This window comes from Pseudopodoces humilis, chromosome 9 (assembly GCF_049639895.1).
Source record: "Pseudopodoces humilis isolate 2021_Gansu_Grassland_sample_001 chromosome 9, ASM4963989v1, whole genome shotgun sequence".
Classification (NCBI taxonomy): domain Eukaryota; kingdom Metazoa; phylum Chordata; class Aves; order Passeriformes; family Paridae; genus Pseudopodoces; species Pseudopodoces humilis.
In genome coordinates, this window is record NC_142208.1 from 11,536,374 (window position 1) to 11,557,998 (window position 21,625).

A 21,625-nucleotide genomic window follows, 5' to 3' on the forward strand; every position below is an offset into this window, starting at 1 on the left:
CTGGGGCTCTTTCATTCCAGTGCAGGGTGGGAATATTAGGGGCACATGATTTCTTCCCAAAGCAGGATTCCCTCTGACACTTTTAGCAGCCACTGCCTAACCCCCAACACAGCGTTATCGTGTCTCCTTGTGCAGCATCCAACAAGCACAGGAGCCACACTCAAGTCAAGTCAGAAACCACAGGTCCCCCCAATCCATTATTATAGATTACACAACTGTGGCCACTGAACTGCTAAATCTGGTACATGTGTCATTCCTATGTCTGTCAAATACCCTCCAAGAGTGTCTCATAATACCTTCTTTCCCATATTTTAATCTTTCTTCCCCTATATCATTCATCCCTGTAACACATCATCCCTTAAAGATTTTAATATGCCTACACCAGCATTTGGCCAAGCCCAGGTACCCTAGTGCTTAGGGTTTCCAGGACTAGCTTGCCTGCATCTATTACTAGTGTATTTCCCCAAGAGAAGGGAAAAAACCCCCATCAACAGTAAAACCCCTCAATAATCATATTCAGAGACCTGTTGGTGAAAGTAACAAACACATTCATTTTGGCAGCTAGCCTCTACTCTCATAGTGCACAATCTGAATATTAGCAGCCTTTCTACCTCTGGGCAGTACCTAACACTGTAAGCAGCCTCACTGACCTTGGTGACAGTGTCACACTGATTGCTCAAGGCATTTGAAAAATCAAACCAATTGAGATTTGGAGCAAATAAGAACTCAGAATTTCCTCTTAAAAAAAAAAAATTAAAAACAGAAATTCTGATAATTTAGAACTACTTTTTTGGTCACATGGAAGCACATCTAAACTCTCAGAAACCTTTCCTTACCACACAGTCAAAATCCCTTTCCTCTCTTCTTTTTTTAAAAGAAAAATTGTTTCAAATTTTATTGTGACCTTACTGCTTTGCACCATAGCAGTGCATATGACATGTCAGGAAGTTACCATGGTATGACACTGAATAGATTTCATCTTCCATTCTCTAATAAAAGCTAATGATACGGATATGTATATATAGATTATATTTTCACGATTCAAGTGTTTCATTTTGCATCTGCATGAAAGAATTCAGCAATGAAGAACTGACAATAATATCAGTGCTGACTAGCCCTTGATTAGAAAGGTAGTTCTATTAATAGTACATTTTCATGGGCAGGAAAGAAAACAAAAACACATATAAGAGACACACAACATGCTAAAAGTTTTCCTTTTTGTCTGTTAATTTTCCCTGGGTGTAGCATTTTTGTACCCACTCCAAAGATCCTTTAGCTTCATGTTACCATTTGTGTGTGCTCAGGGGTCAAGACAGGGATGTTTAGATGTTTAGAACAAGACAAGGATGTTTAGAAGAGGACTAAGTTGCAGGACCAGAGCTTTTGGGGGTTGGTTTTTACAGAGACCACTTATCATGGGCTCTGCCCAAGCAGCCAAGGCAGTTAGTATAGCTCCTTATAAATAATTAAAACAGAGAGACAACAATACTGCAAACCTGAACGCAGTAACCCCTATTGTGACACTTCCCAAAAAAACCCCAAATCCTTATACTTAAGTCACACCTTCCATCCAATATGCCCCCAGCTTGTTGCCAGGCAACCAAAAATTATCATTGTGCCTGTAAATTAGGCATGGGTAAAGGAAACACAAATGTGTAAAATAAATGTTTCTTTCCCTGAATGGTTCCTAGGATTTAGGTGGCCCGAGCTCCATTTGCATCCAGGTGGTCCTGGGCAGGTGCCAGCACTGGCAGCAGCCTGCAGGCCTGAGTCCCCACCAGTCCTGCTGCAAATGCTTTGTGAGGAGCTCATCAGAAGGCAGCATGGATCAGGCAGCTCTGCTCAGCAGGGTGACCAAGCTACCAAACGTGATGGAAGGGGTGTGGCAGTGCTTTTCAGAGGAAAAGAGCAACCACAGGAAGTCAGATACAATCTGTCTGCTTTCGCTCCAGCAACCAGCATTTTCTTGCAATTCCTCTGCTCTGGAATGGGATAAATCCAGTGAAAATGAGTGCTGGCGAGCTTGGGACACTATGTCAGGATCTGTATTATGCCCAGCAACTAATGTCACATGGGTACTACACACGTACATGTCTCATATTTTCACCAAAGGAAATTCTCTGCTGTGGAAAAAAACTCTGCCTGTCAGTCTATTAAGTGATGACAGTTCAGAACTGAATTTCAGCATGCAGGTAGAAAGGATATCACAGTGGCAGAAAGATGAAAATGTGGCTCCTGACAGAGCCACACAGGGGAGAAAATAGCACTGAGAGCAGGATACCAGTTTGTCATCACTGTCCTGAGGGAGGGACACAGAGGCAGGGAAAGCTTCTTGTCTCTTCTTGTAACAAGACAAGCTCTGCAGTCAAGTTATTCCAAGATGTCCATCACATAAATGTAACACTTTGGAATAGCAAGGTTTACCACAAAAGAGCAGAAAATTTATTTGGAAGAGTCTGCTGGTGGTCATGAAATCCAACCTTGTCCTGGTCAGTTTGGGGCTGTAGACGAAATCAGCCACAGCTCTGAGGCTTGCATACTTCCAGGGTAAGAGTCTAGAGCCCCAGCAGGCAGCCTCTTCTTCTGCTGAAGCATCCATCCAAGGAAGAAACACATCTTCTATTAAAGCCTTCCAGGAAGGGGACTGCACGGCCCCGTGCTGGGATTGAACCAGATGTATAAAGATGACAGCCTGGTCTCCTATTGCTTGTCTCCAGAGACACTGATTTTCCTTTATTTGATATAATGCTGTTATGATATAATCCTTTATAGTCAAAAAGGTTGACTCACTTGACAGCAATACTTCTAGAAACTGACACTATTTATTATGATGGAGATATTTAAGAATATCACTGAAATTGGCTTAATTTCCAGTTAGACTGAAAAGAGTTATTTTCATCTCTTAGTCACCTTTTCCTACAAATATGTTGAGTCTGAAGATGAATTCTGATGATAGAAAACTAAAATATGCATTTCTGTAAGTAAGGTGAAATGGATTTGCATTTTGAAACAAGCCAGGCAAAATCAGTTCTTTATAAATCATGTTTTCAGGCACAGGAAAGTGAAAGCCTGTGGGTTTAATCTGTGAAATTATGCACATTTGGACATGCACCTCACATAGTAAAATAACCCTGCAGAGCAGCAATTTTGATTTGAAAACTTTCATCCACTATTCTTAACACATAGGTGAAAAAGGGAGAGAGAGGAATGATATGGTTAGCACTCAACAGTCAGTGTTTCAAGGACAGCACTTGTTTCATTCCTGAGCATGAGAGAAACAGAATAAAGAAATAAAGTACTACATAGAATTCCCTGCATTGATCTTCATTGATCTTCACCTTCAGACTCACATTCTTTTTGTCTGTGTGTGTCTCCATTCAGTGAGGCACCAGATCGACATTTTCACGGACTCATTCCCTGAGAGCTACAAAATTACTGGAGTCCCTTATAAATCATCCATAAGCAGCACAGGGCTCACTCAGTCTGTGAGGAATTGCATTCCTACCTTTCAAACCCAAGACTGGCAGACCTCTACAGATACCTTCAAATAAAATCAACTCCATGAAGATCTAACCAATCATCCATGTTATATGCTTGTCAACCCAAAAAAGAGAAAACTGAAGCAATATTTTTTATTAAAAATAAAAACAATACTTAGACTCAATATTTATTTTATTGTAAAAAAAATAAAATATAAACAATAATTTATAAATAAAATAAAAACAATATTTAGATGCCATATATTAAATGGATGTAGATCCCAGCAAATCCATAGGTTTGGGGCCTAACTTTTGGGCTTTTTTGGGATTGGGGTTTTTTCCCCTTAAAAGAAATCAAGACTATAAGAGAATAAACTGCAGATTTTCCCAGGAGGTTAGAATCATGTCATGAGTAGAGAATATAGTGTGCAAAGATAATTACTTCCCACAGACAAAAGCCCTTGCATGATTTCCTTAAAATATGGTGTGGTAAGCACTCAACACCTACTACATGCACATCAGTCCTACCAGAAACCTAATACCTACAACTGCTTTGCTTAACCACTAATTAGCCTGACAAAAGGCACAGTTGTCCCAGCCTTGCTACTCAATATTCCAGTGATTTGTCATACCAGATGCTAACATCCAACATATACTTCCTATATTAACGTCTCTACCTGACACCTACACCAACTACATGGAAAATGTCCTTTTTCCCAGGTACAATAGGTTTCCTGACAGCATTATTTGCCAATTCCTCTCTTTTCACAGACTCCCCTCTGGGATTATTATAAATATGAGGCATTACCACCAGGCTCAAATCCATTTCAAGGCATTGGTTTAACAAAGGCTGAACTGCGTCCAAAGAACAGCAATGAAGTGTGAAGGGTCTAGAGAACAGAACTTATGAGGAGCAGCTGAAGAAAGTGTGTGTGGGGGGGGAGAGTAATCTGGAGGAAAAGAGGCTCAGGAAGACCCTCTAGCTCTCTACAATTACCTGAAAGGAGGTGGTGTCAAGGGTAGGGAGTCATTGGTCTCTTCTCCCAACTAACAGGACAAGAGTTGCATCAGAGGAGGTTTAGGCTGTATATTAGGAAAACTTTCTTTTCTGAAAGATTTCTCAAGCATTGGAACAGGCTGCCCAGGGAAGTGGTTGAGTCACCTTGTGTAGCTGTGGCACTCAGGGACACAGTGATGGACTTGGGAGTGCTGGGTTAACCACTGGCCTCCGTGATCTCAAAGGTCTTTTCCAATCTAAAGGATTCTGTGACATCAACACCATATTCATGCTCAATTCAGAGGACACATTCCAGCTGAGGATATGCCACTCCAAGCCCACCAGTCTTCAGTCTAGTCAGCTTCCAACACAGGCAGCAGCATCTGCTTCCAGACCTGAATAAATGACTAAAATGAAAGGTCCTGTGTCTGTTGTACACTCATGAGATATAAAGAATTCTTGTTAATTTCCTAATCATTTCCCAAATAATTTTCACTAAGAAATGCTCCCTCCCACAACTGCAACATCTCGGCATGCACCACAAATGGCCTACGCTGGGTTTTGAGCCTCCCTGCTGGAGCAAGCCTGCAGTCAGTTTTCACCCTCTTCTGCAAGAATCCCCTCCTCAACTCTGCTATCAGTCTATTCTACTGCCAACAACACATTCAGTGTTTTCAAGGTAATCTACACAAGAGAAAAGTAATTTGCCATGCACACTGACTGACATTTAGCTCTCACCACACAGGCAAGAAAATCATCAAGGCAAAAAACATGTCTGATGTAGAACAGATAAAATAAAGCACGTCAAGAGAAGAATAAATTGTATGCCAAAATGTTGAGAGAGACAGACATGTTTTTCTTTTCTAAGACATCTGCAAAGGAAACCTGGTATCAACTGAATCAAACTTCCTAGGTTAGGACACAATAAGGAAATGAACTTATATATAGCACAGTGCTCTCAGTGTACCAGAATTGTCCATGTGCTAAACAATCCTAGAAAGCCTCATTTGCTTTTTTTACTACCACACAGAGCTAGAAGTCTGAAAGGATTAATAAGAAGAGAGCTCTCCTCCAGAGACTGCTTTGCAGATTAATTTGCATTTAGTATTTACCTAATAAAAGAGGAGTGCCAGTTGGTAACATGACCAAGGAGAGGATTTATGTATAAGAAATAACTTCCAGAATGGCATCACGCATTTCAGGACTGTGTTGTTTGCTCTGACAGGAAAGACCTTTACTCAGAAGCACAGAGACATGTTTCAATACATCTTGACAATTTTTTTTGTGCCCTTCCAGGAATTTGTTGGCAAATACATAATAATAAAAGTTACTATTTTACTTAGCAAGAAAAAACAAATTCCCCCTCATAACACAAACAGCATGGGAGAAATAGGACAAGAAGAGTTCCCTCTTCCATAAGGAATTGCAAATCCATATCCAGTAGTGAGTGCATCACACAAACTGATTGCCAAATGTGTTTGGGGACTCACAAGAGCAGAGCCCACCAATCTGCAATGAATCACTTGAGAGCTAGTCAGAGGAGAAGCACAAAAGCCACTTCTCCTTGGCAAGTGTGAGACAGCCCCTCTTTCAAAGAGCAAGCAGTGGGTAGGGAAATGGTTTATGAGTCTAAGAAAAGCATTATGTACTATAAATCTTATTAAAAATTATAGCAAATATCTGTCTTCTTAAATAAGTCTACCTTGAAAGAAGTGAAGCAAAACTAACCTAGAGTTTATAAGGCCTTTTAAAATCTACAGAACAGTAACATTTTAAATCCTACTAATCTGGTATTTATACCAGTATAAATAGCTTCCACATCCCTCTTCATGCACAGGCATGATTCGTTTTACTTCTTGTACTCCCCCTTCCTTTTTCCTCTCCCTGCAGGCATCTACTTTATGTCTAAATGTAAGTGTAAAAGAATGAGAAAAAAGCCTGAGAAAATTTAGAACTAAAATACTTGTTATGCAACAGAAAACACAAACAAAAGGTGAAAAAATCCAAGGATAAGAATAAAACCATAGGCTTTGACCCAGGTCAGAATTCAGTCCTGCAAGAGTATTACAAAGGCTGAGGACTGTAAAACTACTTACACTATTTGCAGGATTGGTAAGAGCTATTTCCAATATATGTGTTCTACTCAAGTTCTTCAAGCATGAATTCTGCAAAGCATTTGAACATGCAATTAACATTAAAATCACATGCTTAAATCACACTGATTTTAAAGTAGTTTAGACTCTGAGTATTTGCAGAATCAGAGGTGTCAGAGCCTGACTGTCAGCTGCCTGTACTGTTTCAAGTGAGGAACTACATACCTCAGATGAAGATCTGCATTTCACTCTTCAGTTTTGAACCACTGCATCAAGGAAAGCTTCTAGTAACTTTTTCTTGCACCAAAGGCAACCCATGTACTTAAAAATATTTATTCTCATGTATTCTTCTCTCATCCTTCCATTGAGTAAGTTCAGGAAACCTTGTGTACAAGCATAATTAAGACTTGACCAACACATTAAGGAAATAAGTGACTAAGACTTTATTCTAACAAGACATAAAATGCTAAAATTCTCAAAAGACAAAATGTAATTTTACCTTCATTTTATTTTGGGATTGGCAAAAATGATTTATTGCAGTTATGATTTGGGGGTTTGTGGTGGCTTTTTTACATTTTTCTACCCAAATTACCACATTTTAGAACACTTTGGTACAGACTGCATCTGTGGCACTGCTAACATACACACTGCTGTTTAATACAGAGAAATTAAGGAAATTATAGACCACAAAGCAGAAAAAGTAGAAATTAACAGAGTACAGGGAAGGAAGTGGCGGAAGGAAGGAAGTGGCGGAAGTGGCGGAAGGAAGTGGTGGAAGTGGCGGAAGGAAGGCAGGAAGGCAGGCAGAAAGGAAGGAAGGCAGGCAGGCAGGCAGGAAGGCAGGAAGGCAGGAAGGCAGGCAGGAAGGAAGGCAGGAAGGCAGGAAGGCAGGAAGGAAGGCAGGAAGGCAGGAAGGCAGGAAGGCAGGCAGGAAGGAAGGCAGGAAGGCAGGCAGGAAGGAAAGCAGGAAGGCAGGCAGGAAGGAAGGCAGGAAGGCAGGCAGGAAGGCAGGCAGGAAGGCAGGCAGGAAGGAAGGCAGGAAGGAAGGCAGGAAGGCAGGCAGGAAGGCAGGCAGGAAGGCAGGAAGGAAGGCAGGAAGGAAGGCAGGCAGGAAGGCAGGAAGGAAGGAAGGAAGGAAGGAAGGAAGGAAGGAAGGAAGGAAAAATTAACTGGATTTCTACTATGGTTACAGTGTTATTTATTACAGGATATAGAGGGTAAGAGATTAATAATACCCTTGCAAATTTGGTAGGGAAATCACTCCAGTCACAGAACTGGGAGAAAGGGTGAAAAAGAGCCAGAACACATGGGGTAAATATTTTTCACATCTCTTACAGCAGGACAAACTGCACCTGAAATAAACCTCTAAAAGTTGCCAATCTTGCCAAACATTTGTTCCCAGGCATCTCATTAGCTTTCAAGACACACTGTCAGTACTCTTGCTGAGAGCACTATCAGTGGAGGCTGCAATGCCAAGCCAAGGTTCTGGGTTAAGTGGCTGTTAAAGGGAAGTTATTAATAGAGCACTCATTCTGTATATTATCACTGCCATATCAATTACATCACTTGGATGTCACAAAAAGCAGGGCATGCTGAGATATCCTAACCTGAACCAAGTCCAGAATCTGCCCCTACTTTTATCACTTCAGAGAGATCATGCTGAATACTGAGCTTCCCCAGCTGTGCCACACATTTGAAACATCTTTGCAGAGAGGATCGATTTACATCCAAAAAGCAAAAATGTGCTGCCTTTAATACTTGGGGTTTCTGCATGGCATTACAGCTCTCAGCATTACTGCAGCATGAAACACAAGGAAAGGCTTCCTTACTCCTGAAGAAATGCTGCACAGTTAATCAGGGATGAAGTGAAAGGCAGCCAGGGGAATTGCTGTGTCCTGGAGGAGCCCGAGGAGCAAGGACAATGTCCCCTTGCAAAGGCAGGAAGGAGGGATGGTGCTGCAGGGAGGTGCTGCCAGGGTTTGGACAGCGCTGGCTTAAGGCAGTCACAGGAGATGGCGATTTTCCAACAGAGGCCGCTGCAGCCTGTGGTACAGCCCCGAAAATCCGAGGTGGATGGGCAAAACCTGGGGATGTCTGCTTGGTGCCCAGCACAGTGTGCTCCCAGGAACAGGAGCTGTGCCACCTGGGTTTTCTGAAGCAAGCATGCCTCGCTAGACAGGGACTCCAAGAGGAAATTCAAGGTTTATTAGTCCCTGCAAGAGGACTGCCTCAATGCAGTTATTCCCTGCATGACAACCTTGCACTGTCCTCTGCCACATGGAAATCTTGAATAAATATGCCCTGTGTGCTACATTTGGCCTGTTTTTTTTTTCCTTTAAGATATATTTGCTCCTTAACTTTCCGGGCAATATGGATTTTTACTGATGTGTAAAGCTCTTACGTGTTAATCATCATCCAGAAAGGTAATTTTAAATCCTACTATATTAGTAGTCATTCCCAGGTGTGCAATCATGACTAAATGTGAACCTTCAGAAACATTTTTGATGACTGCTGCAAGAAATAAATCCAGTACAAATGCAGCTAATATGTTCACAGTCAAATGCACATCACAAATAAAAAAGAGACAATTTTGTAAAATGCAGATGAATGAGCAATACAGACACATATATTCACTCTCTTCAGTCACACTGAAGCTCATTTTGTCACAGCAAGTGGCACACCCTTCTCATTTAGCCAAAGCTATAGCTGTATTTTCTGATGCAATGCTTGTGTTGAGCAGAGTTCTGCTCTTTTCAGCATAACAGAAACTTACATGGAGCTGACACTGTCTTAACTGAGGTGGTCCCCAATGGAAATGCAATAAAACTAGATTTTAACTGAAAATGCAGGAAAGGACTTATACTTAAGAGCCTTCGTAATCAGGGAAGACATTCCCTAAATACAATGGGTGGAAATCCTCGCTTCCCTTGCTCCCCAGTATCTGAGCACAGATGTGGTTGCTCGGGAGGGCGAGCACCACCGAGGCCCCGTTTCCTCCCCACATGTTCCTTCCTCCAAAGGACAATGACAGGCATATCAGCAGGCCAGGCTATACTGGCAGAGCACACAGAAAACCCATTCCCTCCAGCAGAGATGGGAAGAACATCCCAGTCCAGGGATGCTGCTGCAGTAAGAGCCTCAGCCCAGCTGCAGCCGGGCTTCCAGAGAGCTCGCCTGGGTGTGCGCCAGCACTGCCACAGGGGCTCGGAGAAAAACACCTACATGGAGGTCTCCTTACATATTTTACAGCAAACAACACTGATCTGACAGAAAGCCAGTAAGGATGTGCTCTTTTCTGGGTTCCCTCCCGCTGTTACCACCTCGCAGAGGAATTATTTTGCTGCAGAATATTGCAGGTTATCTTACTGCAGTGTTTTGGGGCTTGGGATGAGGGGGGAATATCTTTTGGTGAATAGTAACTATCTCACCAAACACTCTAATTTCAAGCAACGTGTGAAATGAGATTAAGAGCACTCTACACAGAAATTTTCTCCAAGTTTTCTTTTTACTTTTTGTTCAACAATTTACACCAAATTAAAACTACTTTGAATGGTGATGGTGATACTAAACAGTAGTGAGACTAAAGTGAATCAAAACAGCACAATCAACATTCTAAAACTACACCTTACATGCTCTTATAATAAAATTTTGAAAGACAATCCAAGTGTATTAAAACATTGCTAAATCCATCTTTGGCACTTGAAAATATCACTTGGTAATAACACTCGGTAAATGAGACATGGACACCGTATTTTGAACCTTATTTGTCAGTCAGTACATGCAAACTCTAACATATGAACCTGGACTCATCAGTGGTGATTGGACATTTTTCCTTAACAAGATTTCAGAGAATTCATAGAGAGAAATATCCATAACTTTGATGCTCCCACTCTTGCCTTGTAGGACAAAGCTAGATATGAAATCAGAGAAAGAATGGAATAAACTGGGAAAGAAGCAAACCTATTTGTCAAGGCTTCAATGCACATGCAGAATGTGCAATGGAAATACTTCTACACATCTGTTTCATGAAAGCATGCATATCAAGATGTCTTTCTAAAGTTTCATTTTTGGATCATTAGTAGTTTGGTTAATAGACAACTAAATCATGCCCAGGAGGATTTAATTTGCTTGCCTGATCATGGCCTTTTTTCACCTACTCACAGAAGGGAATATAATATGCGGGCCTGCAATCACAAGGGGTTGGTCTACATCAACTATTTCAATTAAAAAAAACATTTTAGAGAACAATTGGAGTTGGATTGGGTAGCAATTTCTTATATAGGTGATGGGGTAGAATCTGAAGAATAGCATAGAGAGGGCAGGATCTGAAGGAGGATGTCTGAAGGCACACCAACTACACCCTGGATTTTGTTCTAATTTTTTGTTATTCTAATTATTTTGTTACTAAAGGAAAAACTTTGAAATTCTAAAAAAGAGAAACCCTGTCTTTCAAAAATTTATCAGTATATATTGAAAGCTTAAGAGATTGTACTGTTATCTGGGTCATTTTATTATAAATACTGGCAAACACGCTTTTTTTTCCCTGATTAAGGTTAAAAAGGCAAGTTTTTCAGGAAATTAAGTTATATGCTGACTGTTTTTGGCACCATAACTCTGTCAGTGTTTCCAAGGAGTTAAGTTTGAAAATGAGTGATTATGAAACTAAATGTATGTCTTGTACATGAAAACATTATGATTTCTCAAATGAATACAGAAAAAGCCATACATCTTTTAAAAAAACATATGCTTCTGCTTTTAAAATGAAAACAAATTAAAATATCCACAGGAGCTTTTACAGTGATTAAAATCTGCCAGCCAACTGAGCTGAGTAAGTTAATTAGCACCAAAGAAGCCTCAAGTGATCTGCAGTTTTAGTCACAATTCCTTTGTCTTAAATTTACATGACTAAGGTTACTTTGTACATGGAAAAGATTTATGTAGCATGGTACAAAAGACAAAAAACAATCTTGGAATGATTTTCACCTAATTTATTTTCTACCATATTTCCTGTGCTTGTCTGGAGGACAGAGCTATCAGATAATAGCAGCCATTTTACAACCATCACTTCACCAAATGCAAATGCCCATGAGGTTACTATTTAATCAAAGTTGGGAAAGGAAAGTTAGGAAAGATCTGATAAATTCCTGATCATAGACAGATTTTAAATGAACACAAAAAACTGCCCTTTTTGGTACCTTTTGGGGCTCAAACTGTTTGAAGTTCTTCATACTGCTTTAAAACTCTAAAATAGTTAGTGTTACATCTTTTCCCCCAAAAACTAGCAAGCTTTACTTAAAATAAATCCCTGACATTTGCTAGGTGGTCTCTGACAGTGACCAAGAGCATATGCACAACATCCATTGCACCCAGTCATAGTATCTGCAACGAGAAAAATAATTTTTATTTTACTACTGCAAATAGGTCTGCAAAAATACTGAAAATAATTTTCTGTGAATACTAGTAGAAATTTTAGATTAATCTCCATTGTATGTATGAGCATCTGTGTTTATTTTTGCTGAATAGTCTATTTACTGGCAGCATTTCTAAATGAATAAAGTTATTGGCAGCACAATTCACATAAACAGAGTTCACTTCTTGCAAGCATTCACACCAAATTGAGCAAGGAGCTCTTCCAGTGAAGTAACAAAAATAATAAGTGCAAAGGAGTAAACCTTATTGGAAGTTAGTGAAACACCTCCTGCATCAGAACATCTGGGACAGAATATTCAGCCAGTTTTCCTACACCAAATATTCGCAATTGCTTGTTAGTGATCTGATGAACTTATTTGATACATTCTTTGTGAAACACATTTGGGAAAAATTTCATCCATCAGTGATAGTTTGAAGACATAAAAAAAAGAGAAGAAATTAGTCAAATAATTACTACCAAATTACAAATAAAGAATTAATTTAGACAAGCACTGCAAATGACCAGTTGGCACAAGTAAAGAACATTACTAACAGTTGTAGAAACACAATTTCTGTGCATTCTACAGGTGCAGAGAACCAAATGGTTTCTTTGCACACAGATCTTGATTTCTTCTTGTAATTTAAAATAAAAAAGTGTTTTCAACCACACCTTTCACCCACCAAAGGAGCAGAGGTGAAAGTGCCACTGCAGCCCAGTGGTCTCAGAGCTGTCTGTGAGCTGAAGTGGGCGAGGATGGAACCATCAGAGCTCCTGCCAGCCATGCTCAAGGTGTCATACTTAATACCAGGTTCTGCAGGCTGATATTTCACACAAGAATCAAAATACTTTGGCCAACTGCCATGTAAAATTTCAACAATTTTTGTAAATTTTCCTGCCTCCAAAAGTTATCAACAACCTACTTGAACACCCCATTTTACTTAAGAAAATGGCCTTATACCATCACACCCCAATTGGTAGAACAAGCTGTTTTTTCACTCACGTTACTATAACACCATGAGGGAAGAACATATTTCTAATTTTACCAGTATCATTAAACTCCTTTTGCAGGGTTGCTTTTGCATTTATACAAGATCACCTTCTCCTTTATTGCAAGTCAAGCGTTATCTGAGCAGCGTAACACCTCGTAGCTCAGGTGGAAGATGAAAGATAAGAGCAAGATTCATGGTTATTGAACCCAGTGAGGAGAATTGCAGTCTCACAATTATGTCATTAAATCTGTGGGGGAAAGTGACAAATTTACTCCTTGACTAACTCCTGCGCATTTCTGATGGCACATTTGTTTTCAGCAAGAAAGCCTCAACAGCCCTTTGTGAGAAAGGCGACAGCTTCACTGAATGATCTGAAGTTGGGGAGCTCTAAAACACTTCCAGAATCCTCACTGTGCTGTAAACTGGGTGAGTCTTGCACTCTTCAAGGGCTACTATGAATATTATATACTGGAAAAAAATGAGGCATACAGTTATGGAAGCACAGAGCATGGCAAAAAGAGTATGGCAAATGCAGAGTTTTCTTTTCCTAAGCTGAGCTTGAGATGTTGGCTCGGAGAGAGGCACCTCCCTATGAGAATGTGCCAAGTCTTCTAACCCCTGAGAATTAGGGATTTTAGTGTGGTTATCCACAAAAGGAAACGATAATGCATTTGGAAAACCTGACTGTAATGGGAGTTTCCTTCATCTCAGTGAGATTATAGTAAAGTAAACAGTGTGCTACTGTACTAGAAGTCATTAGTGTGTTTACAACTGAAAGAATTCCAGTAGGTGCAGTGAAGAAAAATCTCTATTGATAGATAGTTGTCTCATTAATCCTTTCCCCCTAGCATATAGTTTGGGAAAAAAAAAATTAATTTATTTTAAATTAGACCATCTGATATTGCTTGGAAAAACTAAGTTTGGCGAAGCAGTAACTTTAAGTACCACATGCATTTAATTATACTTTTAGTTTTACTTGATTTTGCTACACCCCTAATTTGATAGAGAGTAGGGAGAAGCACCAGGATATAACATTTGTGACCTATTACATCTGATGCTTTCTTGAATCACTGTACAGCAGGGCAGACAAAGCTTTCTCAGGCACAGCAAAACAGCACAACCTTGTAAAGACAAAGCTTCTAGTTTAGTTTATGTATTACTAGTAAATTTAAAAGAAAACATCCACGGGCAGTAATTTGCATTACATTCTAGAAAATATTGCCTTACTTTCAGGTCTCAAAATAACCCTTTACAACCACCTGTGAATCACACACATCTAAACTATTTCCTTGTTTTATTTTATGTGTTTATTTATGTGTTTATTTTCCTTCAGCCATCAACATGAGCTAACCAGCAGCAACATTCCTATTAGATTCCAAATTAACAGGGACTGATGGCATTTTTCTGCTAATAACTAAGACTTTTGCTGACATTGGGTACAATAGATAAAAGAAAGGGGTCCTGATGCATCCTCTCCCATAATGAGTTTTATGATTTTTTTTTTTAATTTTCCTTCATAAATATGAATCACTTTTCTAATTAAGTAAAAGATCACACCTCTGTACTATAATATGTTTGTGCTGAAAAGGTTTAAATCTTAAGCAGACACAATCCTGTGTACCAAGCTCTGAATTTAATAGAAAAATATTAAACAAGTTGCAGGTATATTAGGTTAACAATTGCAGTAAGGTCCACCTGCAAGAACATGTAGCAATGAGAGGATAGAAAATTAGAGTTGCTATCAAGAGGGCAACATCATTACAGTTTACTGAAATTAATATTTTTCTGAACTGTTACTGCAAATTATCAAAAATCACTGTTGTCTACAAGTTTCATTTATGGATGCCACAAACTTCCACTACATTATTTGGAAAATGGCAAAGTAATGTGTTTGTACGATTCCCTCCTCTGTTCTCATCCAAAATCAAGAACTGATACCAAATAAATACCTAAAATTATATATATATATATAATTTTATGATAAATTCCAACCATCCCTTCCAAAGCCAAGAAATTATTCTTTGTTTATTTTGTGTTATTGGGCACTGCATGCTCTTGCAGCAGATTTTTCAGATGTAAATACTTTCTCAGTAGAAAAAGTGAGGAGTAATTAATCTTGACTAATACTTGGAGTTCCTTCAGTATTCACAAAACATCGGCAAGTAACTTGGTCCCTTACAAGATTGACTTCCCAAGGGCTTTTTGCTACACCTTACTTGCCAAAAAATAAAATCAAATGCTGCATGTCAAGCAGAACAGCAACCCAAACTGCAATTTCAGGTACCCTCTTTTTGACACATGGAAGAGAGCCATTCCTATCAGAATAAATAATGCAGTGAATTTCTTCTAAAGATCACAGAAATGTAGCAAGGCACAGCTGGAAGGGAAAGGTGAAGAGAGGATCTAAGCTAACTGCTGCTTTGAATTAGTATCCTTGCAGATATCCATCTAATCCATTTTTAAACACTTCCAAGGAAAGCTATTTTGCAGTCTCCTAAAGAGGCAGGAATACAGCTTGATCTACAAAACTTGTATTCCTGATTTGTTATTAAAATCTCTCTTGCTGCAATTAAGCAACTTAGTTTTTGTCCTGCCCTTGGTGAGAATACTTCTCTCCTTATATTTTTCAGATTTTTGAAACTCTGCTCTTGTCCCTAAATCCAACCAAACAGGTCCTCAAACCCTCATAAAACACATTTTCTAAAAATCTCTGTCATTCTCTTGCAGTTCCTTGGACTCTTTGCTCTTGCTCTGCATTCCCTTATAGGCAGTGCCCATAGTCAGGCCAGCCTTGCCACGTGCACACCCTGGCAGGACCAGGGGGAGATGATTGCTGCCCATCATTTCATTTGACCCCTTTTCTTTATTTTCTTTTTTTTTTTTTTTTTTGCACTTGTGGTTTTTAGTCTTAGTGCAGGAATTTGGAATTTGCTGTTGTCTTCTCCAGTGTCATCTTGGCCTGAACTCTGCCAGTTCCCCTCCCTCAGCTTGGTATCACAACAGGGCTTTTCTAATCCCTGTTACAAGGTCTGAAATTTATGGGGAGTGCAAGTAGACCTGGAAACCTATTAATCCCTCCTGGGAAAATTGATAAAATTATCTCCCCTTTGATGAATTTTATTGATAACTATTTTGAAGTACTTCACAGCTATTTGTTAACTCCCTTCTTGGCAAGTTTGCTGATCCTATTGCTCTTCAAACTATAGACCACTAAAGCTGAATAACATAATAAACCACTTTCTGTCCAGCCACAAGTCATTCCAGTTAAAGTATTTGAGATGAAGCTCCTGAAGAATCACAGTTAGACAACAGACAAGCAGAGCTCTGCTTTGCTTTTTCTTACTGTTCATATGTCCAAGTGCTGCATTTGCACTCTGGTTGGTTGGGGTGCCACCCCCCATCTGAAACAGAAATGGCCACCAACATTCAGCAATACTGTTATAGTTCTTAATATAATCTGGAATTAACTAACTCAGAATGTTTTCATTGCATAACACTGGTGATTGTTTTATTTATTGCTATTTTTAATAGGCTATTTGCAATGTCTTGTCCTCCCCACTATCCCCAGGGATTACATGCAGGGATTACTTTTTTAGTAGCAAGAAGATGCTTCAGCCTCAAAAACCACAAAGGGACTGAGCTGAGTTTTCACAAAGATAGACCTGAAGCAAAGATTTGTGAGATTTTTAACAGCTCTTCAGCCTTAGGTCACTAGCACATATTATCCTTTAACCCTCTAGACCAAGTCTGAAATCTGTAAATCAAATTTAAAAGCATGATTTATCCTATTATTTTAATCTGGTTTTTGTCCTTAAAATATATAATCCCAAATACTCATTATTTTAGTAGTCTACATTTTCCCCATAAGGTTCAGTTTTATAGATAATAACATCCTTTCACAAGCCAACCTCAAGCTGAGACTTTGAAAGTTTCCTCCTATAGAAAGACATATTTGTATTTAACATTTACCAAAAAGTTCATTTTTTCAGGGAGACATCCCAAGGAAACAACACTGTTACGCATTAATTTTAATCTGATTTATATAGGAGTACAATATTGAAAAATTTTGGCAGAGTTGTGTAGTGGCTGACTTATTTACTGCAAATAATCCAGCAAATACAGACATGTTTCCTTCTCTTCCCTCCATTCACACTGAAGATGTGGTTATGTGATAATGGGAGCAGAAGAGGAACATCACCAACACAGCAATAAGTTCTTTAACTGCTATCTTTGTGGTGCTCTAAGCCCTCCCCAAACAATACTCAATGAACAAGAAAATGTTAAAACATATATAACAGTAAATCTAATATTTAGCTATTTTAAATGCTGGAATCAGAATTAGGGTGCAGGCATCAGCTTTTTCATAAATCCTACTGAAGTGCTGCAGTTTACCCTGGTTTTATTCTGACTGTGCCTCTTACTAGATCAGTCAGATTCTACTTTTGGTTCATTGAAGAGAGCACTGTGAGAGAGTTTGTGTTTTTTTTGCTGTGCTCATATTTTGCTTTACAATTCCTTCTTACCCACTCTAAAAGTTATGAAGGTACTGAGGATGGAGGGCAAGATACAAACACAGAAGATATTCTTTTAGAATGCACATCCAGTCACTGCTATAAACACCAATTTGAATTATAAGCAGCTTCTAGCAAATATTTTGTCTCAGAGACCACCCTTTCCAAAAGACTGCAGTTTTGACTAAGCATTTAGCTAGAAACTAATTGGAATGTACTTGTGTTCAAAATAAATGCCATCTAATAAATGCAGTCTGTATCACCCCACTAACTGAGTTGACTAAAATGCAGTAAGGAGAAAGGCACTGGAATCAATTTCTTTGCCCCAATGAAATGGCAAACGATGGTGTCACTGTGGAGTACAAGAGAAGGAGGCAGAAACCCCTGTGCTCTGCATATCCCATGGAAGAGATTGCTGTAAATCAGAAATTAATTCTCTGCAATTCATCTGCTAAATTTGTAACCAAGAAGCATTTTCCTTGTGGAAAACCAAAAGCAATGAAAGCAGAAGCATAACTGTGATAGAATATTTGTTCCTGTAAGTAGCTTCTTTTGGTAGATATTTCTGGAATTTAGTAATAGAATCAAAATTTATTCTGGGCAAATGCAGAAGGCAAATTCTAATAAGGGAAATGAATCTACATCTCTTCAATTTTACACAATCATAATCATTCACATGGACAAATAAGGCCCATACCTCACCATTTGTCAATGTCTGTTGACTGATGTAAAGGTTCAGGTTTTGTTCAGTGGGTGTAATCTCTGTTCAGGAGTGAGTGCTTTAGATAGGAGATCAGAAATGTAGCTGCAGAAATGGCATTGTGAGTGGCAGAGAGGAACCCAAAACAAAACAGTAGAATCAATCACAAACAGGAGGAAGGAGATCTGCACTATGCAGCCTGGGGCTTTCCATCATTTGTTTCTCACACTGGAGGGAGGCACATTTCAAACACAGTGTGCATACAGAATTAGAGAGACACCAGAAGACAGAGTCAGAAACCCTTGCATGAACCTTGGTCTAGGCCTTAAAAGAAAACACACATTAAATGAAAAGAACATAATTTGATAAAACTCAGCATGCTCCAAAATAATTGTTTTTTCAGTAAGATATTTATGAAACAAAGACAGCAGATTCTGAGGAAATGAATGGAGTAACAATATCAGGCTCTAAAAAGAATGGACTGAAAATGTAGACAGAGGGCACTAGACTTGAAAACAAACTTCCTTACTTTTCCTCAGTAGCAAAGCACCTAACATGTTGCATTAACTGACATCTGATGGTGTCACCATGTCACCAAAACCAAATCCCAAAGTTATCATCACTTTAGCAGATCTACGAACTCTAAACCAAGAACTTCAAAGTACTTCCCCTGCTGCTTTGGATCTCACTATCATACAAAAACTTTGAAGCACATTTATATCTGGGAATTTGAGTTTGTCTGTCTTCCCACCAACCAGAACCTATTTGGAGAGGTTCTGACCATGACTCATTTCTCAAATGTACATAATGGGTCAGTTTGAGCTAAGAGCTGGGGCATCCTGTTCCTGATTACAAAAATAAAAGGGCCAATTTAAATCCCCCCCCCTTTTTCTTATTTTCTTTAAAGTGATTGCTGTACAAGTGAAAGATGTCAAAATGACGGCTCCATAAGATAAACTTCACCATTAATCACAGGGTGGAAACAGTTCAGCACAAAAGTCAGCAGAGCAGGCTTCAGAAGCAGCTGTGGTCGCTCACTCCTTGCTGTTCAGCCACTGCATCCGAGCCAGCAGTAATTCCCTAAGCAATTGCTTTCCTTGCTTTGTCTTCTCAGCTGATACTCCAATGAATGCAAACCGTGGTTGGGTTTGGTTGTTAGGTGTTTTGTTTTGTTTCCCAAAGGTGGAAAGACATTTCACTAATGCAGATATATGGTATATGTAGCCCCAAAATGATAAGCCACGTAGCTCAATCAGATAACGACCCATAATATTTGCTTGACTTTCCATTAAAATCCTTATTGCACACTTATTTTCAGCTCTTGAACTGATTTCAAGGCAGCACTTCTAGGGTAGTGTGCCAAGCCAACCTGCAATGAGTAACAGATTCATAAACTGAACTTTAACAAAGCTCATGTTATTAAAATGGGCTCGTGATGGAAAGAGGAGTTTGCTGATTTATTCACCTTTCATGGATTTCTTTGTAACAAATTAGCATTGAAATTTCAACCTACTTTTTAGCATCCCAAATGACAGAAGTTTGGAGAGTACTGAAGGACTCAAAGCTCAGAAGGAAGTCTTATGATCTGATAACAGACAGGAAATCTACAACTACATGGGATGCAAAACAGCATGAATTCCTCTGAAGAAAATACACAAAGTGAAATGTTAAATCACAATCCATAGCAAATTTGTTTAAATGATGGGCAGTTCCAGACCAAGAGCCCTAGGCTTCAAAATTCTTTCTCCTCAAAAAAATGAAAAGAGACAAACAAAAATGGAATGAAAGAAAAGCTGCAAAAATGGAAAGAAACATACAATTAAATGCATCTAAGTGTTCATGCCTTTTAATGTCTCCTAGGAAGAGAATGTATAGAAAATTAGATAGATAATATTAATGCAGAATCATGATAGAGGAGCTGAAAAGCAATTTTTCCCTGTCTGGACCCAACAGTCACCCTAAACACAAATTCCGCTTTCCCTGAGTTGGGAAATGTTTGCAAATCTTTGGCCAGATCCACAGGTAACAGCAAAAGTATTAATTTCTTAATATTAGAATACAGAAACACATAAACTTAAAGCAACTTGCCTGGTGAGATGCCCTACATACAAGATATTGGATGATATTATTTAGATTTCAGAAGGGCAGCACCTTGTCTGTGTTTTAAAGCCAAAGGGCAGCAGATGGGATACAGGAGCTGCTTTTTCAGGATGTGGGAGCTGTCAAGGCCGGTGAGAGAGGCAGACAGAGCTCACCAGAGAGAGGGCAGCAGTGCAGAGGGCTGGAGCCTCGGGCACACAGGTGAGCACGGGTTGGGAAGGGTGTTCAGAGCTGTAACACAGCCTGCAGCAGGGCTAGGGGCTTGTGACAGTCCCCAAGAGCACAGCAGTAATAACAATAACTTAGCTGGGCTTCACTGGCCTGCTCAAGAGATGCCCCAACAGCATTGTCTATTCATCTGCCTCCCCTCACCATCTGAAAGGCACCTTGCTATCTCAAACATTGAAAGGGTGAGTTTTGGCCAGACTTTCTCTCTGTTATTTATAAAGGGGTCCCTGCCAGCATCAGCCCAAACTCCTGTTTCACATTCTCCCATCCCTCTCACCAAATCATGCAATAGCGTTTTGTCTACTGGCTTTTCATTTTTACCAAATTACAGCTGCATTTCAGGGATGTTTCACAAATGCATTCTTGGCCTGTGAAGGCCTTTGAACAAAATGCCCTGTATAGATGTGCAATATGCCACAAGCATTGTCAAGGCAACACAGGTTCAGAGAAACACAGCAGTTGCTAGGAAACACCACAGCAAAGTGAGATGGGGAGCTGTTTACTGACATATATTTGAAACATTAATTATTGTTATTTGGGGTTTTGAATCTCAAACCATACCTATATATTTCTAGTTAATGATTCTAATTTGAATTCTTTTACTGAAAGAATCCATGTGTATCTCAGCATTGCTGAATTAAATTCCCCTAAGCTCTAAGACCATAAAGAGGCCAAAAATCTTGGACTTGTGTAGAATCTGTTGGTGGTTTCAGAATATTTTTCAGAAGATAGGACTCTACCATGCTTATCACAAATCACCACCACCCCAGAAAATCCTGCATCCCTAAGCTGCAGGAATTTATTTCCATTCTACATGGGCTCCAGCAGAATTTTTATCAAACCATTGAAGACAGATGTTTAAAAACAAAAAAAACTTTTCATTTACTTTCAGGCAGGGGAATTATTTGCATAGTTGTTTGAACAAAGCACATAGAGGAAATCAACATTCCCTAAACTTTTGCAGGCAATAAGCAGCACAAAAAAAGTCATACAGTATTATGTAAGCTAGTCAGGTTAAAGAAAAAAGTCAGAGCAAACACTCTCATTCTCTGAATTTATTGCAAACTGGAAAGAACTTCCTCCATGTAACTGAGACAAAAAGTAAACAAGATTTAAGT

The 21,625-nt window shown here is 39.3% G+C and overlaps 1 protein-coding gene across 3 annotated transcripts in view; it reads left to right on the top strand.

Annotated features, from left to right (window-relative positions):
- The window catches only part of RASGEF1A (RasGEF domain family member 1A), a 154,608-nt gene that overhangs the window by 46,247 nt on the left and 86,736 nt on the right, over positions 1-21,625 (top strand). The window contains exon 1 of one of the 3 annotated variants that reach the window (XM_088059790.1): positions 13,298-13,394. The exons of the other annotated variants lie outside the window; for them this stretch is intronic. The gene's annotated coding sequence lies outside the window, so the exon portion shown is untranslated. Of the gene's footprint in view, positions 1-13,297; positions 13,395-21,625 lie in introns of those variants that run through there. 3 annotated transcript variants of the gene reach the window in all.